Here is a 23,169-nt window from a genome sequence, read left to right as displayed (position 1 = left end):
ATCCATCTCTCCACTCTGTTTTATTGTATGCACGTTACTGCATATTTGCGAAAATTAAATTTTGATCGCCACGCGTTCGGTATCGAATTCCAGACATAAATAGGTACAGGTTCAACATATGATTACAGATAATTATGAAGTATAGTGATGCGTCAATAAAAATATACTAATGCATCTATCTTAAATTTCCAAATGCACTTATGTTACAAACAGATCGATTTGTTCCTTTTATGAGAAATTCTCGAAATACGCGACATGCTTTCAAAATTCGAATCTACACTGTTAAATCTATAGTGTCAAATTTAACTTAACGTGAATCGCCACTGCTCCTACTAAATATATCATTATTTTTTACCAAAACGTTAGTTTGGTTAACAAATAGTTAAATTTGATTCTGTATCGTGTTAATTTGATTATATATAGTATCAAATTGACACTGTATAGTGTCAAATATAATCATTGTTTTAATATAAAATAACGATGTGATCGAGTAGGAGCAGTGGCGGCTCATGTTAAGTTAAATTTGGCATTATAGACTTAACAGTGTATAAAGCTCTTATATAAGGTGAATTTTCAAGATATTCAGAAAAGTAAAATTGGATCTGATCCGATGCTGTTTTGTTCATATTTCATCTAATCAATATAACAAAATAGTAAAAAGAAAATAAATAATATATATCTTAAATTAACAGAGAAAAAAGTAAAACTTTTTTCTCTGTTAAAGCTCTCTCTACCATAGGAAGGGTTAATGCTTTATTACGAAAGTTTCAAAAATAAACTACACAATGATGATTCGTCAATCGAAGTTATTCAAATTCGGCATATGGTTTCAAATAGGTCAACGAATCTGAAAAGGTTTAAGCAATGAAGCGCCGGCGGCGATCTCAGATTTCGCGTCAATTATTCGGGCTTAATAAAAATGTACGATACGGCGAGCGCACAAAGGAGGGTCGTCCGCGCTCCGCAATCCCTTTTCGCAAAATGCAACGTCAAGGAGACGAATCGGTGACATCGGAGAGAAGCACCCTTGTTAACGTTTCCGTCATCCGTCTCCTTTTGTCGGGGCAACCCTTTCTCTCTGGGCGACTTTAAATCGTACCGGTCGGACGTGTCGGATAATTTATAATACTATCTTTTTCGTTCGTAGATGGGTTGTGTGTATGTGTATGAGAGAGATTAGCATTAACCATATATCAACTATAATGTGGATTTAAATATTTGAAGAATAAGCTCGGTTTATTTTGCAATTCCATAAATGTGATGCTTAAGATAGTTGAATTATCAATATCTTGTTACAATGTTAAAATATTAAAGGAAGCTTTTTTTTGTTTTGTTTTTGAATTCATGAAATATAATTAGAAGCAATATATAACAATATATTCTTTGTAATAATATCTTCGTATAGTAATAAACTTTCCACTCTGTCGCGGTCTAGACCATTTTCGATCGTGTCGAAACGTGTGTGTATGTGTGTGTGTGTGTGTGTGTGTGTGTGTGTTCGTGTGTGTGCCGAGCGATGTGTTCGAGTAAGTGACATTTCATGTTTCAGCTCGCGGAAGATTCGAACGACACGCGGGATACGTTAATAGAAATATATTCGTTTGAAGGAGCACTCCTGCGAAAGTCCCGCTGCGCTTCGTTCGATCGTGCGTAACTATCAAGAGAAAATTTGAGTTTAATCTTGTGAGAAATTGTAGAAGTAGATGGATGCGTGCGCGGAATAAAAATAGATGTGTGTGTGTATATATATATATGGATTGATATAATAAGCAGGATATCCTGCGCTTGTGAGAGAAAAAGTATTCTCCCTCGACAGGAAAATCTTCGAGACTATAGAGAGCAAATTCAGGTTTTATCGTGCGAGAATTAATATAAAAAAACATGTTATAACAAAGATGTGATAACAAAGATTTGTACATATTATGTGATAGCAAAGATTTATACATATTATTAATGTAATAAATAAAAAAAGGAAAAGAAAGGAAGTGCTCTTGAAATAATGAATGCAGAAATTGTTCTATTTTCACCTTGGATACTTATCAATCATTTTCCGATTTTCCTTTGTGCGCTTCCAGTGAAAATTCTCGTGTAAAAGTGTGGCCGAATGCTTGCGGTATGAACACAAACATGAACAACGCAATATGAATATAGTGTTCGTAAGAGTCATATCGTTACGCCTTTTCCTGCACTGTCTGTCGATGATAAATTAAATCGTGGTCGAGTGCCACGTACGCGTATTTTTCATAGAACACTTTATCGTATAAACGACCTTTGTGTCTTTCTCTCTCGCTTTCTTTGTCTCTCCGTTTCGTTTCACGTTCCATCGTCTTCGCCTTATCGGCGACTTTCGGATTTTAATTTCGCCTTAGGGCGACAGCTCATCCTGCGATAAATAATGACCGATAGCCTACACAGTCGTCGAAACACCAGTATCTCCGCGGCACTTTTATCCAACGAAGTTCTTTATTCTGTCACCGTTTAAATATTTACATATCGAAATGTCAATCAAGTTGTTCTTCTCACTTTGCATCAGTAACCTTTATACATTTTTTATTTCGGTGACATATCATAATCACAGATAGAAAAAAACCTTTGAAGAGTCAATGAACCGTATAATATATAACACTAAATATAGCAATTTGCCTTTAAAGTATATCTATCGAGTTTGAAGCAGATAATTTTTTTACTAGAAAATGTCGCATTCTATGTAAAGTCAATACAAAAATTACTAGCAATACACTGAGATAGATAGTGATAAATTTAGCTGTATATTTTAAAATAATATATTTCATTAGAAAGAACTGTTATGTAAACAGTTATGGTATAACAATTTTACATGATTATTTTTAGAATAAATATCAATCATTTTTTTCTACTCTGAAAATTATTATATTAACTTAATACTGATAATTATTTTCTTTCGAATAAATGAAAAAAATTTAAAGCTTGAGAAGATATCATCAGAAATAAATCAGTCGAATGGTTATCTTTGGCGCGAGAAACAGCGCGTATCACACTGTTGTAAATTACACACACCAGATAAAGTAACAAATTGCTCAGGTAGAGCCTGATCGAGCGCAGAATGGAAACCTGGACAAAAAGGACAGCGGCCAGAAGAGAACGAGGGATCGAACACCTTTATCGAACTATCGACGATCCTCTCATACCGATTCCTGCGCGTGTAATTTCACGCCCAAATCGCGGAAGTTATGGCAATAGGGTTGGCGATACAAGCCATAAATGGGACCGCCTGACCGTGAACGCGTCTATATATATATATATATATGTGTGTGCGTACGCGCACGCGTGTGTGTGTATAATGTATGTGTGTGTATGTATAGGCCTCCTCCGGCGGGTCCGAGACGGGCATTTTCTCTCTTCGCGGGGCCCGGTCTCTCGAAAAACAAACAGTTAAAGCTAGGTGGTCCCTCATTAAGTTGGCACCACTCCTGGGTCGTTCCCCTTTAATTCAAGTCGATCCCGGTGCCGCACATAGAAAGGGTCCCGGAAGGGTCTTGGGTCCCGCGGGGCCATTACACACGCGCAGCCGGGCAGGTATGTGTACCCGAGTCTGCATGGCAGCGCGAGTGAGATGTTGGCTATGCGAAATCAATGCGTTTGATACGTGTCACCGTATCGCTACACCAACGTATACACTGACTGCAGAACACGCGATTCAGTCTGCTGCACGTATTCATATTTTACTCGTATCCGAGTATCCGAAAGACATTATTGCTACGACTGACTGAGAAAGCAAAGATATATTTTATTTTTCTTTTCTATAAAAACCCAATGGTATTGGTTGCTTTTAAAAAATTGTTTTCGATGTTAATCTCTAAAAGATAATAATTATTTTTGAAGAGTCAGGATAATCTCCCGAAGAGTAAGTTCATAATGAATGCTTTCCATTTGATGGTACAAGTGTCGTTCTGTCCTTGTTACTCATTGAATGCTAAGAAAGAATGATGTTTGTGTCGACTTGTGTCATTAAATGAACCCATTACTTTGTGGATGACTAAGATTCTTTCACGGCAGGAAATATCTTAAGTATAATCAGGAACTTGTGAAATTGCAGAATAATTATTAATGAGGATGTTTTATTAAAGGTTGATGTTAAGAAGAAAAAAAACGCTATACATATGTTTTCTTTTTTAAAATATCTCGAAAAACTACAGCCTTTATAAGTTTCCTGCTTACTTGATAATCCTGCACATTTTAGATTAATCCAAATTTAGATTAATCTAAATAAAATTAAAAAATCAATACAAATATTTATGAAATTCTTCTTGTGATGATTGCGATGTTAGTTACGTAGGTCAGACAAAAAGATAATTAAAGACAAGATTACACATGTCTCCGATAATAAGAAGTCAAAATCTCCAACGGTGATTACCAATCACCGCATTGACCAGAATCATAATTTTGACTGGGGTAATGTTGAAATTTAGACATAAAAGCTCCTTATAATAAGAGACTAATATCGGAGATGATTCACATTAAAAGTCAAAAACATGGGATAAACAAACAAAATGATACAGATTCTCTGCCAGAATCATCTAAATATTATTCAAGTTCTTTCCCCTTCTTAACATTGTCCTCTGTCCCCTTCCAATTATCATCTTTTCTTTGTTTTCTTGTTTCCTTTTTATCATAACGTCGCCTGACATCGTCGAAGATACATGTGTTCTCTCCAATATATCGTATCATGGCTTATCTTTTATTATACTGTATATGACTTAGTTAATTTTGCGTTTTTCTCTCGGCGTGACTCACATCATTACGACAAATCAAGGTATATATATGTATGTAACTTAATTGGTACTAAATTACTATAAAATATACACACTTGATAATTTAAACTGTAACGCAATGTCAGGTTATTATTTGGAATTATTTGTAAGATTTTTGGAATTATTTGTAGATTTTTGAAAAGTGAGATAAGATCACTTTTACATCAGTCAAGTGATGCTAGTTTTGCATATGGACCGCACATATCTAATAATAGGGAATACGGAAATAACCGACGTATTTTACTGGATATTATAATCTGACCGAATATTCCGACAATTTATGTAATATTGTTTGTGTTTACATTGAAAATGACCCGATCGGCGTCGAAACGTTTGTATGATTATTAAATATTCTTTATATTGTAACTGGCTCGTAGCCCTACTTTTATTTATTGATTGATTTATGAATTTATTGATTTATTGATTTATTTATTGATTTATGAAATTAATTTCTAAGGAAGATTGTACGTTAATAATTTTCTGAGAACTGCATATAATTATTTTCGAAAGCTCGTAGCTTCAAAGAGCGCACGAAGCTGCTAACGTACGTGCAATATTCGTAGTATAAGGAAAATGTCCGATAATGGGATTACATATAGGGAAAGGATTAGTGAAATCCCTCCAATGCAAAAGCTTAGTATATAATCTGTACAACATACCGATATCTTCGACGCGAATCACGAGCGAGAGAACGAGCGTATCGTATGTAGAAACACCAGGATCGCTCGATTAATATATTTTTCAATTTTGATTTTATTTTATATAACGATATAATTTTTCTTTATTTCATGAACATTTAAAACGTAATTTTGTAATTATTTTTTTCATATACCTTTTTAAAATATTATGAAAGTTATTAATTTTAATGATTTTAGATTTTAATCAAATTTAACATTGATATATTTTTTTATCGAATATCGATTATTCGATACAGTAACTGTGAATTCTCATCTAGCAGGAAATACATATATGTGTGTGCTGATAATACATGAAGGAACCATTACTATCTTCTTTCTTTTTCCTTTACGTTTTATCATCCTGTTGTATAATCTCTGCTATCTCATAAGTATATCTACTCCGTCAAGAAGTTATATCTTCATAATACAAATGTAATGTGAATATAAATTAATACTAATGGCGCAGTATATTATTGCAGTTGAATTATAATGAGGCAATTGCAGATAATTAAAGAAATATATTTTAATTAGCGTTGCTTTATATATATATATATATTAATCGTATATTTGCAGAATCTCAAAATTCAATCTTTAAAACACACATACGCGTATGATTATTACCTAAATGCATAACCTATTTATATCTTATTAATATCTCTCGTCATTTTGTGTTACAGATACGCGTCAACGCGGAGGAAGAACGTGGAAAAATTACGTGAGTATAGACATCACATATACACACATATGAATGAATGTATACATATATGTGCTTGCCAATTAGTGATAGCTGATAACGGATACAGTTGGATAACGTTACCGTCTGTAGATCTAGTAATCTCTGCATCATAGATCATCTTCTCACTTTCTCTGGCTTTGAGAAAAGAAAACTACGTCCGCATACACTCACGTACACACATACACTCAAAATCCTCGACAAAGAAAATTCTTTCGCTTGTATCACACGAAATTGTACGAGCGAGTGCGCGTAGAAATAAAATAATTCGATATAAAGTAACGTGTATAAAATGTTTACAAAATATTTATTCTGTTTTTTAATAAGCTAGACGTAAAAATAAAGTGCCATATTTCAATTTAATATTGTTGATTTCGATTCTTTAGCAATAGAATACCGAAAATAAAATAAAATCAGAATGTTTATGAAAATTTAAATTTTGTTGTAATTTGAGATAGGATAAGTACTAACATTATAAAGATATAAAAATATAATAATGAATATAATTATAAAATGTTATTATTTTTTCTCACGAGAAAGATTAGTATAAAATAATTACTTTTTATTGTGTAAATGTTTCATAAAATGAGATGTCAAAGTATCTATTATTTTAATTTTCTAAAATTGCAAGTTTTGTTTAAATTCATATTTAAATTATCATTTCATAATCAAAGTACAATTAATTTATGAGATTGGTTGTAAATACTGTCACTCTCCTTATAGAATTATAGAAAATAAAAAATTTTAATTATAAATTTAAAATTATAATTTAATTTCTAATTACTAAAGAAAACTGACAAATGCAGCTTATTAAATGTGTGCTCTATTTTCGAACCTTACTTTCAAAATCGATTTTATATATAGGGATTAAAACTTACAGCCATCATTTCTGCTTTCTGAATTTCTTGGAGTGAAATCTCAGTCCAAAAGAACTAAAATACTGCCACTATTGAAAAAAAGTGTAAAATTTACACTCTTGAATAAGTGGCAGATTCTTACTCTTTTTTGTGAGTGAGATTTCATACTTTTGAACTGAGATTCACTCTAAAAGAAGAGTAAGATTTCTTTCCTTTGGAGTGAATCTTTTACTCCAAAAAAGAGTGAAACTTTGTCTCTCTTATTCAAGAATGCAAATTCCAGTTTCATCTTAATTCCATTCTTTTTTTAATAGGGACAGTATTTTATCTCTTTTGGAGTGAGATTTCACTGTAAGTAGGTAATTTAGAGATTGAAGCAGTACCGTAAAATAATTTTGTTTTAAAATATTCGCTCAAAAAATTACCTCTTCAGATTGTTCGAGATACTAAATCCATTTAACTGTTCATCCATTACTGCAATTGACTTTATATTGAATAAATTAATTATAACCGCATTTGTAGATATTTCATGTTACTCAGTTATTTCTAAAATACTGTATTAATTTGATCCGATTAATAATAGATATAATGACTAGATGACTTCGATTTATGAAAGGATATATATATTATAGTACCTATACATATCTATATTAGTACTGCCTTCTTGCATTCCTGAAATATCTCAATGACAAGACTTTTTCACACGTTCTCGTCTTAATTCCTCATTTTAGAATGTCTGTGCACGCACAATTAGTCTGATTCTCGAAAAGACATGCACTCGCACGCGTAGTCTAACCGTCTTCGTTACACGCGTTGGCCAACTTTATGACGTTGTCCGTGTAACTGCCGTGTTTACGATTTTTTTTAACCGCTCCTGCTGGTGTGTATTGCCTGGTGTGGAACGCGTCTAGTGTGAAAAAGAAAACTTTACCGAGATAACGGATTCTTGCATTTTAAAATGTAAATTTTTTAAGCAGTAAGACTGAACATTGAAAAATAGAATAAATAAACGAATAATCAAATTCAATCTTTAAGGTTCCATAAGATAAAAAGTTAACTATTATTAATTATCGATTATTAATTATTATTTATTCAAGAAACCTGAAAGCACATGATGATAAATCTTAAAATAATCACGTAATTAGATCAATTAGATTCTATTAGCATTAAAAAAGTTTAATTTAAATTAAAATTATTATATTTTGAGAGAAAAATTATAAATATTACGTATTCCGTACTCTCTCAGATATTTTTGTATTATATAATTAAAACATTTCATAAAACCATTTTATTTTACAATTGTATAAAATTTTATTTTTCTGAAATCAGTAAAATTATGGTTAAAGTTTCAAATGTTAATGTTTTATATTTTATATTATTTATTTATATCTGTGCTAATATTTCAAGATTATATTGTATATAAGTTATATATAAGTAAGATTATATATAAGTAAACATTTCAAGTTATATATATAACTCTCTTAAGAGAGTTAACTCTTTATTGTCGAAATATTTTTATCATGATATTATAAATTATTACAATATTTGAGATTGCAAATTTACGCTTTAAAATTCAAATAAAAGCTTTTAAATAAAATAAAAATTTAATCATGGTGCATAAATCCGTTCGATATGTTATGGTATAAACCTGATTAATTTCGAGTGTTTTTGAAGATCGGCCTTCTGATTTCAATCAATAGGCTTATCATTTATTTAGGATATATAAGCTGGGAAAAGATAATAATGTGTATATAGTGAGAAGGTTAATGCTCGCGGTAGATAAGAGTCGCATGTAAAGTAAATATCCTACTTTCTACGAAGTCCCAATCTCTCAATGTTTGTCTATATAGGATTAATCTTGCGTTACATATAAAAAAATGAGAATTACTATATATTTATACGTATACGTAAAAAAATAATTAAATATTGATTTATATAAATAAGACTTTATATTAGGAATATATTAATAAATTACTATAATTACTATAATTATATAAAAAATAGAAAAAATTAGTTAATAATTTTTACATCTTTTGAGAATTAAAGTATCGGTTTAAAATGTCAAATTAAAGTCATTAGTTTACTGGACAATCCTGTGACGTAAAATTAATAGGATCTCATCAGTTTCTTCATGTAACAATGCAACCACGTAAGTTCCCTCACCCTATGTTGCCTCGTAGATGTCAATCGAATACAGTAGGTTAATAAATACAGTCGGGGTGGAAGTAGCCAACGATTTCAGGGAAAGTATTCTCGATCGCTCCATTACTGCGTCGGAGAGTGAGTTTCTACTCGTTTTCTCGTCGTCGGCATGAACCCAAAGACAGTCAATGGCGGCACGGAGGGTTAAAGGAGAATGCGGATTCCGGTTCAACAATAGGCCACCTACGGTTCCCCTACGCCTCCGCTAGCTCTTTCTCTCCCTTTCTTTCGTCCCTTTTCGAGTATACTCGAATACTCGGAATCTCGACCGGACCAGCTGCCCTAATGCTGCGGAATTGACTGTAACGCGCCGGCAATTGTCATGGTTTCGTGAACTGAAAGCGCGCTGGGGAACATGCTACGAGCGATTCTGTCCAAGTTTACGTTGCATCCTCGACTGTTGACGTTTGCCACTGGGTCTAGTGTTGTCCGAAATCGCCGGCACGAATCGTTTACATCGAGATAGAAACAGGATAAAATAGGCATACGAACATCGAAGGAAGAACCGTAACAATGATCTGGTTGTTCGGTTAATTAGACAACAATGAAGGATATATTTTGAGGATTTATATCCTAAAGACATCACGTGTGCGTGCGTGCGTGCGTGCGTGCGTGCGTGCGTGTGTGTGAGAGAGAGAGAGAGAAAGAGAGAGAAACTTAACATACCAATTTAACAAAATAATTTCGAAAAATGTCTATATATACTGTATAAAGTGTATGTTATATTTTTGCAAAACTCACATTGTCTCTATTTTTATTTTCGATAAACTACAGAAATATATTCAGTTTTTTAACTTATATTTATAATAAATATATGAACGTAAATTTTCTTTTACTAAACTTTTAAAGTGACTCTCACTCTGAAGGGAGTTTCACTCCAAAGAATTTAGAGAATATATTTAGATAATATACTCGTTGCATATATTATTAGAATATGATACATTAAAAAAAGATAATTTTAATAAAAGAAATATAAAATCATAATTAACCATATATAAAAGAGGTAAAATGATCGATAACTTTTCCTCCCCGGAGTGGCAAGTAAAAGTGATATTTTTTTTTGTTTAGGTTGCTAAATCTAAGGGCCTAAGCGCAAAGATAATCGTAACTGAGTCGTGAAACGTAAGTCGTAGTTGTAGGTTGACCAAAACATTGTGCGTTGATCTACGATTACGATTCATGTTTCACGACTCAATTACGATCATCTTTGTGATGGTCTGAAGCCCTAATTCTGATCTTGAAAAAATTTTAATGCTTTCCTAACAAATTAAATTAAATTTCTTAAAAATCAAAATCGGAATTTAATTACTCAAAAACTAACAAAGAAACATACACCGCTTTTATTTGTCATTCTGAAGTAAAAAATCAGTTTATTTTACCCATCGTCCTTTAACGTTTTCGGTCGAATCGTTTTTCTGTATCTTTACGATACTTCCCATTCTCAGAATTTCTTTCTAAATAATTTATCTCTGTCTGTTCACTTTGCATTTGAAGTTAACCGTTGTAGAATCTGAATTCCTAAAGGATTCGAGTTTCCCGTGATTCATCTCGCAAGACCTGACTGCTGTGGTTATCGAAGCGTTATCGGCCGTGTGAAACGACACCACAAATTCTGCACGACGTTTCGGGCCGCCGCCGTTGGATTAAAGCGTCATCGCGGTGCCGTGTCACGGGGTACAACTGCGATCCTGCAAACGACCCTTTGGAGAATAAACTCCCTTCCAGTATTTATAGACTTTTGGGATTAGAGCGGGGACGAAGAAGGAAGGGAGTGGAGCAACTGCTGCGCATCTCTTTTATAAACTCACTCTCGAACACCTCAACAGCGAGAAAGGAGAGGCAACCCGCCCTCCTTCCGCAATATAGATCGCGATTCGCGTTGTTTATGCGTTGTTGTCGCATAGGGGATGCTCTTTTGTCCGCGGTTGATTCTCACCGGGAGATACCGTCGAATGAATTTCGGGGGTGGCAGTGATATACATGTTATACCTGCCTGTGGTTCTGCATGGACTTTACGAGTTTCTCTTGCCTCGCGCGATTTCAAAGACTGTGAATGCGGATGACGGTAATCGTAAACCACTCGATACGGTCATCAATGCAATTTAACTTTGGTAGATTCAATGGTATGCGAACACAGAGTTTGTGTCATACGACATCTGTATAGTTTGTTTGTCGATATTTATATGTCTATGTCAATGTTTCTATATTTCGAAAATTGCAATTCTGTGAATATATATATATTCTATGACGTGAAAATGAAAGTTACCGATATTGAGTATAACTAGACTAACGACATTTTTCAAAACAAAAATAATAAAAAAAAAATGAGAAATTTAATTTGGGTAGAACGAAGAGAATACAAGAGTAGCATCTAGAAAAAGATAGAATATATATAATTTAACTATTGAAAGTATAAAGAATAATATAAAAAAAAAAGGTAAATACTACTGAGTTTCACAAATTTTCTTAACGCGTATATAATGTATACATATATGTATATATATATTATATATTGTATATACACGGAGAGAATTTTTTCTTAGAGTTTACTCTGAAAATATGATAATCGTGGGACAACATTGTATTTCGAAGAATTTTAATATAAACCTCTCTCATTCATTAATAAAACTACAATAAAGTATAAAATAAGTTTGATTAATTTTACTAAAGTGCATGGTAAAAATCTTTAAAATATTGTATTGTACCATAACTACTATATTTTCAGGGTAAATTTTAAAAGAAAATTCTCTCCGTGTATACATATGTGTAATTAGAGTTATCAAATTTTATTCAATTAACCAAATTTTTTTACGTTAAAATAACATCTCCATTAAATTTTAAAATTTTTCGAGATATTATATCTTAAAAAAGATTTAAACCTCTTATTATCTTCTATTATATATATGTATACAAAATTATGTTAGGGAACAACAATATAGAATTAACTATGTTATGATTTGCTGCATTGTTTAAAAATTCGATAGTTATAGGGACGTGAAGTAATTATTAGGCACTGCGTCGTTGTTTCGCCGCGATACGTTTGTCTCGTAATGTGAAGCGTATAACACGATCATAAAGTTATTAACGTGCATGTTACACGCGTACATTCATGCGCCGTATCAGGTTTGCAATAGAACGGGAATTCGTGGTTCAATACCATTTCCTTTTCAAACAGTACGGCACAATATAAACTATCGATAATTATACGTCTAATAAAATCGTGTCGATAATTCGTAGAAAACATATATAGAGCACTAAAAAAATATTCTTTTTTTTATAGTACATTTTTTCTTTTTTAACATTGATAACAGACGATTTATCAAACTACAGGTTGTTTCTTTGAAACAAATGTGTGAATATCAATATGATCCAAGCGAGTAATAATTAAGAATAAGAAGACGAATTTTAAATAGATGATACTAGAACTATATAATAAAGTTTACGTTTATTGATAAGGTACTGAATAAATGATAGAAATCAAATATAAATAAATATTTGATCTTAATGTATAAATTAATGATAACGATTTGGATTGTGTATTTAGATCGTCCTTCTGTGCACGATATTTTATTTTTACATTTAATGTATTTTGGTTTTCTTTTTAATTCCGTTTGTTATATAACAGTTAAATTATTACTTTGTATTTTATTATAAGAGCAAAGATAGAATTAACTTTCGTTAATTCATTCAAAAGGCTAGATAAGTGAAGGTGAGAAAAGCGAAGGTGGAACGTAGTCCACGTCAACAGAAACTTCCCGATGTTTTCTGCAGTTTTCGAGACAGACGTGCGTTTAAATGTGAGGGAGTTTGCGACCTCTCCCTTGGATTGTTTTCCTTCGTCGTGGATAATTTCCCGTCTGCCACTTGCACCTCGCGCGGTAATTTATTGTAAACGCGAAGGCGGACGCGCCGGTTTAAACGATTTTCCTGATATGGCAGCAAACGGACGGATGAAGAGGCACGGAAACGCCTTCCACCGCCATTCATTACGGAAGTGTAAATTAGCAGAAATCATATCTCGCCCGGTATTGCTCATCACCGGAAACATGCGATCATCGCTAAAGAGATATTAAGTTCTTAATATTAATGATATATTTTACAACAATTCGCTTAAAATTGTTTGCACAATTCACACTTTTTTAAAATCAGATTTTTGTTAAGAATGTCAGAATACCGAACTTTTTTAATTAAACAATCGGGATTGGAAGTTTTTAAATTTCATGGCCGATGATAAAATAAAATCTTATATACACATATATTTAGCCATTTAAATAATTTAATTATTTGTTTTAAAAACATTTAATGTAAAACATGGGAAAAATAAGAGAAGAGACGCACCCTAATTAAATTTTCGTAAAAGGAAAATTGATTTCAATTTAAATATGATTTTTAAAATATAGAGAATAAGTATAACTAATTTTACGAAAAAAACTTGGTACCATAATACATTTGTATCAGTTAATTTAAAATTGACTAATGGACATGTCCATTTACTAAAACGTGACAATAAAAATCAAGCATCGCTGAATAAACTCGTCCTTTCATTCCGCTTGTTGTGGACGATTTCGATATTTTTTTAAAAGCGAATGCATTAATAATTTCAGCAGTAATGTTGGGAACAATAAAACTTATGAATGTATAACTATTATTTTATTAAATAAAATGTGTCTGTATAAGAGGCAAATATTTTTTCAATGGAAACAATACTTCATTTTTCATTTATATGATTGATAAAATACTCTACGATGCTGCTATTTTATACTTGTAAATAATATTGAAATTGAAAAGCAACAGCAATAAATAATAAGTAAGCCAACTAAACAAGTAGCACATGTGCTACATGTTGGTTAAACAATATTTCATAAAAGAAACTTTTGCCGTAAATTGATTTATAAGATTTTATACTTTCATATTATTACTGTTACTATAAACTCTTCTATTTTTCGTTCACATCTTTATATAAATTTTAACGTGAATATAATTAATTTCATATTGATTTTATATATTTTGCAAATAAAAATAACAAATATAAGACAAGAGAAAAGCTATTTAAAAACACAAAAATATAAAGTATTCGGAGAACTAAAGAAAGAATTGTACAAAAAATTTAAAAATATAAAATGGCATGTATTTCGAAACATTTCTTTCCAATAAACATATAAATATAATATCGCATGATATTATCGTCAAATTTATTTTGGTCTGTAGGATCTTAATATGATTTTATTCTCACGTACATCATTCTCCGTTATTTATATCTTGTATTTTTAATTTACAAATAATAGCAGTAATTAATACGGTACTTACCTACAGATTGATTACGTAATACGGAAAGAATGCAGAACGATACGGAACAGAAGATGACGTTGGCCATGACGATCCTTATTATTACTTGTATCCTGTAATGATGCGGCCGGCCTTCTCACTGCCAAAGAAACAAATAACGAATAGAGCTAACTTAACGTTTCCTCGAAACATACTAATATCAGGAATTAATGGATAATAAAAATACTTACATCATCTCGAGAGCGCAAGTTGGAGAAAGCGAATACTCTGCACTGTGGGGGAGAAAGCGTGTGTTTGACACGAATCGAACGCGAAGTCACGAATTCAAACATTGTAAATCGCGCACGTGATACCGGATCATGCGAATGCGAATCGCGACTATTACTCTCTCGGAGTGAGATATCGATGAACTACGCATTCAGCCGGTCCGTTGGGAACGATATTCGGAACTTTGCGGTATTGTGCGATTTTTAATTTCGTCGCAGCTACCAAACGGCTATCTTTTAAATTTCAATACAACCGTCCACGCTACGAACATTGACGCCATTTTGAATTCTGATATTCTGATAATATAACGTAATTAAGACTCTATGGCACACAAAAGCTTAAGCAGTAAAGCCTATTGTAAGCGGTTGTAGTTGTAAGAATTGACCAATCACGGTCGAAGCAGAGAGTTTCCTTCTCAATCAAAATGTCGGCGTGAGTCGGATTGTCAGATAATTTCGATCATGTAATGCGTATCGTACCGGGGACTCGCTAACTACGATACGAACTTGGTCGCGCGAGAATAACGCGATCGCGAGCCGTGATACGACATTCGGAGAGTCGGGCGCGACGAAAATTCCAACGTAACGCGTTTACACGACCACTAGAAGGAGACGCGTAGCATCGCGAAGAGAGAGCATCTTTAACCGACTTGAAGTTCGGCGCGAGAGGTGGAGCGCGGGCGCGCGGGCAAGGCCCGACGCGGCTGGCTTCGTGGAGGGCGAGAAGAGCCGAGTGCGGCCGAGCGGCGTTGCTCGGCGCTAGGGAGGGGGGGAGAGTCACCACCGCCGCCGCCGCAGTCGTTCGGTGAGTATGGTGGGGAGAGACGCTCTCTCGCCCCCTGCGCTCGCTCAGTTGCTCCGTCGCCGCCAAAGGGAATGTGTCGCCGCGTGTTACCGTTCCCCTCGTAGCCGCGCCGCGACGGATGTCACTCGCGTCCTCGACGTTAATCCTCACCGTCGTCGTCGGTGTCGATTCATCGCCGTTCACCTCGCCGCGATTTTCCATCATGGAGATTTGTAACTACTGTGCGACACGGTGAAGCGCGACGGGCGCTCTCGCGCGGCCAACTTCAGTGTATACGCGCAGTGATACAAAAGCGTCTTTTCGGCGTACCGCGAGATCTCGATCGCACGATCCCGTGAATCGATGCGTACCTGTGATCGCTCCGGGATCTAACTCGTTCCCAGGATCCGCTCGAGGTGATCCTTTGGAGATCGGATAGCCGACGGTGGAGAACTCCGAGGGAGCGCACGCAACCGAAAGATCGCGGCCGTCGGCAGAACGTGCCTCGGCCGAGATCGCTCGATCAAACATCCCGCGTCTGGATCGTCCCGGCGGACGTGTAGTTCTCAAATTCCCGGAAGTTCCGAGATTGGAATGTAACGAGGCTCGGACCTCGACAGTGTGTTTCGGTGTGACGGTGACAGTGAGACGCAATTCTTCAGTTTTGGTTTTCGGTTTCTGCTTTCTGTGCGATGTGCTACGGTCCCACCGGTCTCCGCATCCTCTGTCTCGTAAGTACCGTAAAACGGCTTCTCGACTCTCGTCGGCGTCTGTACTCTTCCCCGCGATCGTCCTTCCCATTTTTTTCTCACTCGAGAACGACGAATGTTCCGATTTTTCCGATTTATCCCAAGTGACCACGCAGGTAATCGGAGCGCATACCGTCGGCATCGATTGATGTCCGATCGAGATTCGAAATCGAGATTCGAAATCGAGCTCGAACTCGGAGCGACGGGAACGGAATGTGGCGAACGTGCGTGCTCGCGCACACGAGATATTTTTCCGTGTCCTGTGAACCTGTGACGTGAAAGTGGAAAATGCGAAAGCACTGTCCGACATCGGAGTACGTCGGTCGGAAATTGGCCCGTTAACGGTGAACCGGCCGTTGCGTTCGTTTCGGAGCGAACGACACTCCGATCTCGGGCGCTGCTCGATCGCGGAAGCGTACAGCCGTCCGATTTTTTTTTCTCTTTTTAGTGCTTTACTCTTCAATCTCGCGTGTGGAAAGTGAGAGATGTCTTTTGCCGGTGGAAGTTATTTCGCAGCGACTCGGTCCGGATGTGTTTCCCGAAAACGGAATTCAAATATCAAAATGTGGTGGAGAATTATTTATATTATATTGATGGAAAATCAAGGATTCACGTTTGTTGCGAGCTCGACGCCTAGTTTTTGCAACCATTATTTGTTGACGTGTCTGTCTCGTGTATCTTTATTAGTGAAACGTGCTATAAATGCGATATGAACGGAGAAATTATCATTATTTACGTACGTACGCTACGTCGAATTTCATGTGTCGGGTATTGATGAATTGTGTGTGGAGAACCTGAACGCGGTGAAAACTCGCAATAACAAACGCGTGTGCGCGATTTAATTATCTAATGTGCGGTGGAAATACGGAGGATTTTAAACACATTCCACGCACCATGGCGAATAAAATTTCTCCAAACGGCGCTTTTAACGCTTTTACTTTTGTCCTCCTTCGACCTTGAAAATCTCAATTTCGACGCGGACGCGGACGCGGTGAGCTATAATTTCGGATTTCGCGTATCGGGGTTCGACATTCTCTCGGAGCGGGTTAAATGGAAGAACAGAAAAACAAATGACCGACCGCTTCGGATCAGTCGTGCGCCGCGTGTGAATTTACGGTAAAAGAGCAAATTCGACAGAAATCGCGAAAATACGATAGTTGATTTTACGCGTCTTTTTGTGCGACAAAAATGTGTGCTCGTACGTTTGAAGCGCGATACGCGAAGGATTTGAATAACGATGTGACGTGTGTAGATCATTTGGAAAATCCTTAAAACGCGTGCACTTTCGAATTCTTTGAGCAGTGCGAAAAGGATCGACAGTTTGACGGTTTTTTTTATAACGACAGATATGACGTCGTGGATCGATCGAAAAATCTTAACCCTCTGTTGGACTTGTGGAATTTTGCACATTTTATCTGCAATCTTTGAGAGCTTCAGTATAAATTTTTATGTTGTTTTGGATTGCAAAATCTGGAAAAATTTTTGCATACTTAAGATAGTTTTAACAACGAGGTTTTGCTATCAAAAAATTCGGATTGCATGTTACTTACTTTTGATTGACAGATTTAAATTTATCTACTAGAATTTATAATATAAGGATTGTGCCATATATTTCAAGATTACATTTATATGGAATTTTCACGTATTGTTTACACGAATTAATTTTATATAGACAATATAAAACATGTAAGTTATAAATTGGATAATACAGTATAGAATGAAATGATTGTTAACATATCTCACTTTGGTATTAACAAATAAAAATATATAAGCGAGCTAGAAGCTTTAATGCAGTCCAATACAACGATAAATAACACAAGACTTTGATGATCCATACTTTGTTTACGGAGATGACATGTAAAATATAGCTTACGTTGTATACAAGTAGATGTGAATTATTGTATATTTTACGCGTAAATGCACAACTCTGAAATTTTACAATCAAAATATTAATTGTGCCTTTAAAATTCACAACTTGGCCGACAGAGGATTAAAAACGTATAATTTCATAATTTTCTGGGTAACGACAGATGTGACATATAAATTGTTTGAAAAATCTTAAAAAACGCAACTACTTTCGAGTTGTTTAGAAAGTGCGAAAAGGACCGATAATTTCTTCGTTTTTTGGATAATGACAGATGTGACGTGAAATCGTTTAGAAAATTTAAAAAACGCGAGTATATACTTTTAAATTTTTTAAGTATGTGAAATAGACTGAAAATTTTATCATTTTTGTGTAACGATAGGTGTGACGTGTAGATCCCTTGGAAAATTGAAAAACGCGAGCACTTTTGAATTTTTTGAACACTGCGAAAAAGACTGACAATTTTAACATTTTTTAAGGACCGATAATTTCATAATTTTCTGTCTGATAATTTCATAACGACGAGTGTGACATATTAATTGTTTGAAAAATCTTAAAAAATGCGACTACTTTCGAATTCTTTATACAGTGCGAAACGAAAAGACTGACATTTTATAAATTGCTTAAAAATTCTTATAAATTCTTTTTATGAGTACTTTTCAATTTTTTGAACAGTGCGCGCGCGATAAAAACTGATAATAATTTTATCGTATCTTTCCACATTAAATACGTGCGTCAATTTGTCTCTGGCTAGTGCGATAGATACAACCATTCGGAAATGTGGAAAAATTGAATTTTCTTAGTTGCCTGGTTGCGGAAAACATTGAATGGAAATGATAGGGAGCTGTCAGTTTTATCATATCTTGCATACGCGCGAATTATAAATATGCGTCGACAAACCCGTGCTATGTATGTTTCGAATACGCGTATAGAAATTACAAGTGGAATGACTTTAAATAATGTTGGTCGGAATCGACAGAAAATATTAAAATACGTGCAAAGCTTTAAATCGGGATCGTGAAAACGCTATCATCAATTCCGTCATATTTTTGTGCGTGGACTACAAATGTCGTGTGCATCACTGATTCCAGCATTAAATTCATATATTTCACCTGCGCTGCACGTAAAAGTTTATATAACGATGAATGCAATTACCAGGATAACAGAGTTTTTTAAATTCATCGAATCGCAGAGATACTAACGTTGATTTTATTATCCTTTTTTTCCGCGAAAAGTACAAACACTCGTGTGCTTTAATGTGCGACGTGTATGCATAGTTTAGATAACAGCGGATGTAATAAGCACAGAAAATGTAGAGAACGGCGAATTCTAAAATTCATGGGATCGCGAAAATGTGATTGGTGACTATATATCGTTCTTTTCCGTCAGTATTTGTTCCGCTTCGATTTGTCTGTAAAAATGTAAAGGGATCACATTTTTAAATTTGCAAGATCGTAAAAATATGACTATCGATTCCTATATGTGCGAATAATAAGTATGCACGTCGATGAATACGCATTGAATTTGCGTAATCTAAATTGAGATGTTTGCGAAAAATCTAACTCTAAAATGCTCATGTTTACATCTACGATGTAAACATGAGCATTTTTTTCAGAAATATTGAATTTTGAATTTAACATATCTATCGTGAGGATATATTTGTCTTAATATTCTCATTCTAAGAAAAATTAGATAATCATTTATGTAACAAGGATCCGTGCAAATATTTTTAGATACGTGTGAAATATTTAGATAACAATCAATACCAATTAGTGACAAACGTAGAAAACAGGGAATTCTTACATACATATTTAAACGTTCCAAATTTTTTATTAATGCTTTTTTGTGTGAAAGATTAAATACTGATTGATATAATATCTACAAGTTGTAAAAATAGTGTACTTAAGTTTCTAGTAACATCGTAAATGATAATTTTGAACAAAGAATTTAAAGCTGGATATAATGACGATGACACTCATCCAATTTGGTGATAAATTCGTGAACCTAACTTGCAATAAATGTGGAAATTAGCTTGAAAAATGCTAGTTACGTGAGTTTAATTCCGTCTGTTGTGAGCGTTTAGTATTTTTTTTGTGCGGCGAGAAAAATTTATCGCGAGTGATAAGTGCTAACAAATCATAAAACATTATGATGTTAAGTATATCACAAAATTGTGTGTACGTGCATGATGTTTTTGTTAAAATTGGTGATCCGATATATTTGCGTCTCTCTCCTTAACAAGTGGAGGAAAATGTGAAAAATTCAATTTAAAAATGATAATGCAATCCTTGATTTTCCATCAGCGATTTCTTCTCAAATTTACAATGCAAAATCGAAATCAATTCTAATCCGAGTGTGCTACTACGAGCTGCTAGGTTTACTTTCCACGCGTGAATAAATCCGTGCTCCGTTTTCGCAACGTTTGTGACAGAGGGAAATCTCGGTAGCTGCGCGGAAATGCGGCCTTTGATTTTCAATCAGCAACTCCTTGCATCGAAATTTGATTTGTGTCCAATGAAAATAGAAGGGAAATGTCAATTCGAGGAAAGCGATGTAATCACGAGGGCGCAATTCTCGATTCTTGGCGCTTGAACTTTGCTCATTTGGATCTCATTTTACAGTATCGTGATTTATCGGAGTATTATCGCGATGACAGTTTCTTATTATAACTTGCTATTAACTACGATATGCGTAATTGAAAAAAAAATGCGTATCATTCGCAAGTGCATAATTAATAATGAACTGCATGTCGTGCGACTTGTTAACAATGGTATATTGTTAGCAACAAAGTATCACGTTTCTTCAAGGTTTGTCAAAATACCTATATATTACTGCGTTCAAACGTGACTTTGATCAAAACACGATGACAGGTTCCTTTATTCATGACTTATGACTCAATTCATGTCTCAGCGTATATTGAAAATTTTCTGCATCGAAATATAATTACATTTTTGCAAATGTAATTATGTTTTTAAAAGTAAACTCAAATGTACCTTACATCTTGATTAGAAAGAGGTTCTTATATCAGCAAATACTTATTTCAAGTTTCAAAAGATCTGATGTATAAACGGCAAATGAAACTTGCGCATTTCGGCGCTTAATTGCAATGTGACTACTGGACTGCTCTGAATTTCTAAGGATAATTCGTGACACGACACAAGCGTCGCGATGTCGTGTCATTAAACCAAAGATTACCGGCAGCGACGGAAGGCTCGCTTTGACGTATCCCGCGGGAAGACCTTCTGTTTGGTCTCGTTTTACAAGTCAATGCTCAAAGCGCGCGTGCACGTTACCCTGAGAATACAAACTAGTCTGTTTACACGAAAGTCCGCTTGCACGGTCATCGGCTAGCCCGCTTGTAAGTAATTTCTCGTTTGCTTGCTAGCTGTCTTGCCATTTTGATAATACAATATAAAGAGCGTTATTGCGAAAAGAAAGATATCGAGCAATTGTGTGTAGAAATTTTAACAGCGAATAAATATAACGTAGGGATGTAGTAAACTTCGTAACGCATACTAGCTTAAGCAACATAATAGGTCTGTTCTTTTTAGCTAAAGTTCTTGCACGGTTCATCTTTCTTCCTTTTCTCTCCACGTTGAAGGGAAAAAGAGAAAAGATGAACGATGCGAGAAGTTCAACTAAGAGGAACAGGCCTAATATTTCTTGGGATATTTTAGATGTTTATTTTGGGGAATTTCCAATACATTTGGTTGTGTCATGAATTTTATATACAAAATTCCTTGTGCAATAATATTTTTACAGTATATAATATAAAAAAAACGTACACTGTATATATGAGGTCGAGTAGATGGCACTTTCTCATTCTGCTAAAACTGTCATCCTCTTATCTTGAAATACAATCCTTTTCGCTTAAAAATAAAAGTGAAAGAGGAGACTAGCGACAATTTATCGCAAGATCCATTCGATTCTAAACGTAGCCATTCCAGCAGAAAATGTCCATTTTCCCGTCCATTTCGGAGTTAGGACCTCGCTTCGAGTGCAGAAAGGGGACAATGTAAACGTACCTGCGCAAATCTAGGTACGATTAGGGAAATTGTAAGCGCATATCCTCGCTTCATTTCGCAATGGGAAACGCGCTACGGATGAAATCTGGTTTGTGTTGCGGAAATCCACGTTCGATGCGATATATAGTTCGGTCGTGTGCGCGATAGATCAACATTGAACTTTGCGGCGAAACTTAAGGGAACATCGCGGCACCGCGAGCGCGTGGAATAAGTTACTGCCACGCTGTAGCGGAACTTCGGCACAAAGTTCCTTGAAATTTAGGTGCCGCCGTTCGTGATAGAGAAGTCAGTTCGAGGGGAGCGCCTGGTGATTCATTTATATCAATATTGGGTGGGTGCGGTGCGATTAGGACTCCTCCCGTTGCGTCGGTATCATCGTACGCAATACACGCACTCAACACTTATGTAACACTTTCCTATTTGTCGATGTCATTCAAACACCGATCGCACTGTAGTCCTTGACTGCCGAAGATATAATGCAGTAGATGAGAAAGCATTTATTTTATCATATGTTTGTATGTTTTGGTAATATTTCATTTAACGAGACTTAATATTTCTACGAAATGCCAGGCGATAATAAAGTGAATTTTAGATAGTGAGAAAGGTAGGTTTTAGCTGGTTTATAACTCATTTTGACAAGAAAGAATGACAAAAAAAATCAGGAAACGATTCGTAGAAAACTACATATTATTATTATAAATATTGTTTTAAATCATTTTGGTATCATTCTTTCTGTTCTAAAAAGTTAACCACACTGAAAGAATGATTTTGCTGAAGTATTTAAAAATTTAGTTAGATACAGATCTGAAAATAATTTTATTGGATCATCAAAATAATTATGTAGGATACTCAAACTGATTGTTAGGCTGTTAAAACTTTTCGCAGCATTGTCATCAACATTTAAACATTCTACGTGGTGCAGTTAGCACGATTTAT

The 23,169-nt window shown here is 34.8% G+C and overlaps 1 protein-coding gene across 8 annotated transcripts in view; it reads left to right on the top strand.

Annotated features, from left to right (window-relative positions):
* LOC108722335 (latrophilin Cirl) overlaps nucleotides 1-23,169 on the top strand; it is a 470,896-nt gene that overhangs the window by 104,458 nt on the left and 343,269 nt on the right. For 7 of the 8 annotated variants that reach the window (XM_018447387.1, XM_018447388.1, XM_018447385.1 and 4 more), the window contains exon 2: nucleotides 6,145-6,182. The gene's annotated coding sequence lies outside the window, so the exon portion shown is untranslated. Of the gene's footprint in view, nucleotides 1-6,144; nucleotides 6,183-16,268; nucleotides 16,327-23,169 lie in introns of those variants that run through there. The other variant, XM_018447384.1, reaches the window with a different exon arrangement.

Source organism: Mycetomoellerius zeteki, unplaced genomic scaffold (genome assembly GCF_001594055.1).
Source record: "Mycetomoellerius zeteki isolate Tzet28-1 unplaced genomic scaffold, Tzet1.0 scaffold20, whole genome shotgun sequence".
Taxonomy (NCBI): Eukaryota; Metazoa; Arthropoda; class Insecta; order Hymenoptera; family Formicidae; genus Mycetomoellerius; species Mycetomoellerius zeteki.
This window is presented reverse-complemented; position numbering and strand designations above follow the sequence as displayed.